This window comes from Triticum dicoccoides, chromosome 5A (assembly GCF_002162155.2).
Source record: "Triticum dicoccoides isolate Atlit2015 ecotype Zavitan chromosome 5A, WEW_v2.0, whole genome shotgun sequence".
Lineage (NCBI taxonomy): Eukaryota > Viridiplantae > Streptophyta > Magnoliopsida > Poales > Poaceae > Triticum > Triticum dicoccoides.
The window spans coordinates 61,065,401-61,071,699 of record NC_041388.1 but is presented as its reverse complement, the minus strand read 5'-3'; positions in this window follow the sequence as shown (position 1 = coordinate 61,071,699).

Genomic DNA, 6,299 nt, shown 5'->3' with positions numbered 1-6,299 from the left:
AAAATTATAGATACATTGGAGACGTATCAACATCCCCAAGCTTAATTCCTGCTCGTCATCGAGTAGGTAAATGATAAAAACAGAATTTTCGATGTGGAATGCTGCCTAACATGTCATTTCATATTCTTTTCTTTATAGCATGGACATTTGGACTTTTATATGGTTCAAAGCAATAGTCTAGTTTTGGCATGACGACTTAAATACTCAAGCATACCAACGAGAAACCATGTCTTTCAAAATATCAACGCTAAAATAAGTTATCCCTAGCCCATCATGCTCAACCATTGATCCATTCATGAAACAACCTCGCATATTAGCTACACCCAATGCTCAAGTACGATCATAGTGCCTCCTAGTTGTTGCTTTATAAGAGAAGATGGAGACTCAAATTAAAAATAAAAATTGCATAAAGTAAAAAAAGGCCCTTCGCAGAGGGAAGTAGGGATTTGTAGAGGTGCTAGAGCTCAAAGCGAAAATTGAGAGATAAAAACATTTTGAGAGGCATACTACTCCCACCAATGAAAACGACTTAGAGCTCCCAACACTTTCCATTCTAGATATATCATAGGCGGTTCCCAAATAGAAAATAAAGTTTATTCCTTTTCCACCATACTTTCACTTTCCATGGCTAACCGTATCCACGGGTGCCCTCCATACCAACATTTTCCAAGGAATTTAGCATTTGATAACATAAATTAGATTCATTTTTCATTTCGGGACTGGGCATCCCTAATACCTTTGCTTTACTCTCGTGCAATGACAAGTGAATAACCACGCATCGTGAGAATAACACATCTAGCATGGAAAATATTGGCCACCCCTCACCGCCTCGCGAGCGGTACAAGCACACAGAAGAGAAATTTATTAAGAAAATTAGAGATGGCACATACAAATTTGCTTAGAACGGCAAAAGAATGCTGCATATAGGTAGGTATAGTGGACTCATGTGGCAAAACTGGTTTAAATGATTTTGGATGCACAAGTAGTGATCATACTTAGTGCAAAATGAAGGCTCGCAGAAGATTGGAAGCGACCAACCAAGAAACGAATAATCTCATAAGCGAGCATTGGGCATAATTAACACCGAATAATGTACCACAAGTAGGATGTAATTTCATTTGTATAACTATTGACTTTTGTGCTTGCATAGGGAATCACAAACCTTAACACCAATATTCTTACTAAAGCATAATTACTATCAACATGACTAACATATCACATCATCATATCTCAAAACTATTACAAGGAATCAACTTTATTTTGTCCAATGATCTTCATGAAAGTTTTTATTATATCCTTCTTGGATATCTATGACTTTGGGACTAATTTTCATGTGTTCCTTTTGATAAGCTCAAACAAATATAAGTGAAGATCATGAGCATAATATTTCTTTATCTCAAATTAATTTAACTGAAGCAAGAGAGAATTTCTTCAAAAATACTAAAGCACACCATGCTCAAAAATATATAAGTGAAGCACTAGAGCAATTCCATAGAAAAGAGCTTCGTTGGCGGGATGTGAGTGCCGCTTACTTAGCCTCCCTGGCAACTATTTGAGGACTCTATTTTATTTTTAAAAAAACTTTTAGATCTAAGCACTTTACTAAAACAGCAAGCAAAACAAAAATAAAATGACAATCCAAGGATAGCACACATCATGTGAAGAAGCAAAAACTTAGGCTCAATCGATACTAACCAATAATTGTTGAAGAAGAAAGGTGGGATGCCTACCGGGGCATCCCTAAGCTTAGATGCTTGAGACTTCTTGAAATATTATCTTGGGATGCCTTGGGATCCCCAAGCTTGAGATTTTGTGTCTCCTTAATTCTTCTCATATCACGGTTTTCCTAAATCTCAAAAGCTTCATCCACACAAAACTCAACAAGAACTCGTGAGATAAGTTAGTATAAACCAATCCAAAAACCTTATCATTCTCTACTATGGCAAATCACTAAAAAATTATTATTCAACATTACATACTAAATGCCTCTGCACATTTAATACTCCTATCCTCAAATAGAATGGTTAACAAGCAAACATATGCAAACAATGCAAACATAACAGCAATCTGCCAAAACAGTACAGTCTGCAAAGAATGCAAGAGTATCAATACTTCTTAAACTCAAAAGATTATGAAAATTTACCACACTGTAGAAAATTTATCAGATCTTATTTTGCAAAAAAGTTTCAACATTTTATCACATTCTGACTTTTCTAGAGAATTTTTGCAACATCGGTAAGCTTTCTGTTTTCAAACAGCAACAAGTAGACTTGTAAAATAAGCATAGTAAAGGCTATCAATGCCACTTTTATTGAAATAAAATATGCAAAACATTATTCTAAATAACAGCAAGCAAATCCTAACAAAATAAATTAATGCTCTAAGCAAAATACATATCACGTGACGAATAAAAACATAGCTCCAAGTGAGGTTACCGATAATGTTGGAGACGAAAGAGGGGATGCCTTCCGGGGCATCCCCAAGCTTAGTTGCTTGGATCTTCCTTGAATATTACCTTGGGGTGCCTTGGGAATCCCCAAGCTTAGGGTCTTGTCACTCCTTATTCTCTTCATATCGATATCTCACCCAAAACTTGAAAAACTTCAATCACACAAAGCTCAACGGAACTTCATGAGATAGGTTAGTATGATAAAGAGCAAACCATTTCACTTTTGGTACTGTCGAAGACAAGATTAATAATTGTTCTCAAACAATGCCTACTGTAGCATATTATTTCCACAATTTATATTGAGGAATATAAGCCACAGAAACTAGAAAACAAGCTAACTATGCATTGAAAACAGAATCTGTCAAAAAAAGAACAGTATGTAGTAATCTGTACTCCAACCATACTTATGCTACTCCAAAAATTCTTAAAAAATAGGAAAACCTGGGAAATTTGTCTATTAATCTTATGTGAAAAGACTCGGCATTTTATCACGCTTCTGTTAAAAATGAGAATTATTTTCCTGAGCGCAAAAATTTCTGTTTTTCCGCAAGATCAAATCAACTATCACCGTAAGCCATCCCAAAGCTCTTACTTGGCACTTTATTGAAACAAAAGCAATAAAACATGATTACTACAGTAGCCTAATCATGTGAACACACAAAAACAATATGTAAAAGTGTTGGGTTGTCTCCCAGCAAGTGCTTTTGTAGGATCGGAAGTATGTCTAGAGGGGGGGGGGTGATTAGACTACTTGACCAAATAAAAATCTAGCCTTTTCCCAATTTTAGTTCTTAGCAGATTTTAGCAGCTTAGCACAAACAAGTAATCAACCTACACATGCAATTCTAAGAGTATAGCAGCGGAATGTAAAACAATTGCATATGAAGGTAAAGCGATGAGTTTGAGGGAGCAAACGCAATGTTGACACGAAGATTTTTGGCGTGGTTTCGATAGGTGGTGCTATCGTACATCCACGTTGATGGAGACTTCAACCCACGAAGGGTAACGGTCGCGCGAGTCCACGGGGGGCTCCACCCATGAAGGGTCCATGAAGAAGCAACCTTGTCTATCCCACCATGGCCATCGCCCACAAAGGACTTGCCTCACTAGGGTAGATCTTCACGAAGTAGGCGATCTCCTTGGTTCAACTCCACAATCTTGTCGGAGGCTCCCAAGTGACACCTAGCCAATCTAGGAGACACCACTCTCCAAGAAATAACAAATGGCGTGTTGATGATGAACTCCTTGCTCTTGTGCTTCGAATGATAGTCTCCCCAACACTCAACTCTCTCTCATAGGATTGGATTTGGTAGAAAGAAGATTTGAGTGGAAAGCAACTTGGGGAAGGCTAGAGATCAAGATTTATGTGGTTGGAATGGAATATCTTGACCTCAACACAAGTGTAGGTGGTTCTCTGTCGGAAAATGTGTATTGGAAGTGTAGGCATATTCTGATGGCTCTCTCCTTGAATGAAGAGTGGGTGAAGGGGTATATATAGCCTCCACACAAAATCTAACCGTTACACACAAATCACCAAACTCGGTGGGACCGAATCATTAAACTCAGTGGGACCGATTTAGTTCAAAATGTGAACGTTAGGATTCTCGGTGGGACCGACATGTCAACTCGGTGGGACCGATGTCATTAGGGTTAGGGCATAACGTAATCTCGGTGAGACCGACTACACAAACTTAGTGAGACTGATTTTGGTAATAGCCAAACAGAGAGTTGGTCTGGCAAACTCGGTGGGACCAATTCGCTCTTTCGGTTGGACCGAAACATTACGAAAAGGAAACAGAGAGTTTGCATTGCAATCTCGGTGGGACCGATCACTCATCTCGGTTAGACCGAAACGTTATGAAGGGAAACAGAGAGTTTGCAACCCCATCTCGGTAAGACCAAGATCCCTATCGGTGAGACCGAATTGATTAGGGTTTCTGGCAGTGGCTATGTCAACTAAACTCGGTGGCTCCGGATGAGAAACTTTGGTGGGGCCGAGTTAGACTTTTTGGTTTAGGACATATGTGGAAGTGAGAAAGTAGTGGAGGGTTTTGGAGCATACCACTAAGCATTTTGAGCAAGATTCTCATTAAGCAACACCTCATCCCTTCTTAATAGTATTGGCTTTTCCTATAGACTCAATGTGATCTTGGATCACTAAAATAAAAAATGTATAGTCTTGTGCTTTGAGCTTGAGCCAATCCTTTGTCCTCAGCATTTTGAAGGGTCCACTTTCTAATCCATGCCATGCCAAACGTTGAGCTTTCCTGAAATATTTATCTTGGAATAGCATTAGCTCAATGAGCTATATGTTGTTAGGAATTACCAAAACCACCCAGGGATAGTTGCACTTTCAGCTTTTCTTTAATGCGTTTTAGCTAGGCATGATGATTTCATTGATGCTCGCATAAAAGATAAGAATTGAAATATAAAGAGAGCATCATGAATCATAAGTTACTCTCTCATAATAATTTTCAGTAGCATCATGAATAGATTCATCAATATAACCATCACATACAACATTCTTTTCATGATCCAAAAGCATAGAAAATTTATTACTCTGCATATAAGCAATTTTATTCTCATTAATAATAGTGGGAGTATCATAGGAAACCTGAATACTATAAATTGTTCCCCTAGGGACAAATGACTTTTTTGTTGACAAAAACTATCAACTTTTATTACCTTGCAATTTATTTGTTGTTTTATTCTCACAAAGTACTTATAGTTTTATCCTTGCAAAATAGTTTCATACTTGTTTCGGGTAAAGCAAACCTCAAGTGTGCGTAGATTTGTATTGGTGGTCAATAGAACTTGAGGGAATATTTGTTCTACCTTTAGCTCCTCATTGGGTTCGACACTCTTATTTGTCGAAGAAGGCTACAAACGATCCCCTATACTTGTGGGTTATCAACCCCCAAGTAGCTCGGCTATGGCGGCCTCCTCTTCGGGTCATGTTCATCCAACGGCAATGGCCTACTACTACCACGAGGTCGTGTTCATCCAACCCCAATGGGAACAGTTCATCCAATCCCAACCATGTACGTCTCGATCCATTCAACCAACCCCCATGTTCACTGTTCATCAAGAGGCAGCAGGTTCGATCGGCTTCAGTTAGCAGAAGTAGTGAAGGACTCCCTCGGTCGGGTTCAGTTAACAGCCAAGGATCTATCGATCGCTCGGGTTCAGTAACGTAGCTAGTGCAATCGCTCGGTTGAGTAAGCGAACACCTCACTTGGGTTTAGTTAGAGCCCAATGCCTCGCACAGGCGCGCGTACGTGTACGAGAGAAACGCACAATCTCTTCGTGTATCGCTCGGCCCCGACCACCCACCGTAACCGGGAACTCCCCGAATTTTTCCTCGCCCTCGCTTCTACCATGATTTTTTCCGTCATGGATGGCCCAAAGAATGTCATGCAGGTGCATCTCCGGCCCGCCCAGGACGAAAAGCCCATTTTTCTGTCATGATTTTTTGTCATAGAAGTAGGAGCCCACCACATCTATGATTATACTGGGTTTTGTCACCATTATCGTCATAGAAGTGTCCTAAGAATGATAGAATTCGTTCGGCCCAAAATGTCACGGATGTGTCTTTCTTTGTAGTGAGAGCTAGCGGTCGGGGCACCGTACAATGGATGTGGCGTCACAGCTGGCTGCCAAACAGTCGGCGGCCCGTAGTTGGCGTTGTTGTTGGGCGTCGTGGACTGGTGGCAGGCCATGCCAGCGAATGGCGAAGGGCCATTGGGGCGCGGCCCGAGTATGCCGGCGCCCGGAGCATGTGGTTGCCACGGCATGGGTCAGGCATGCACCATGCCGGTCAATGGTGTCGGGGCCAGAGAAGTGACGGGGT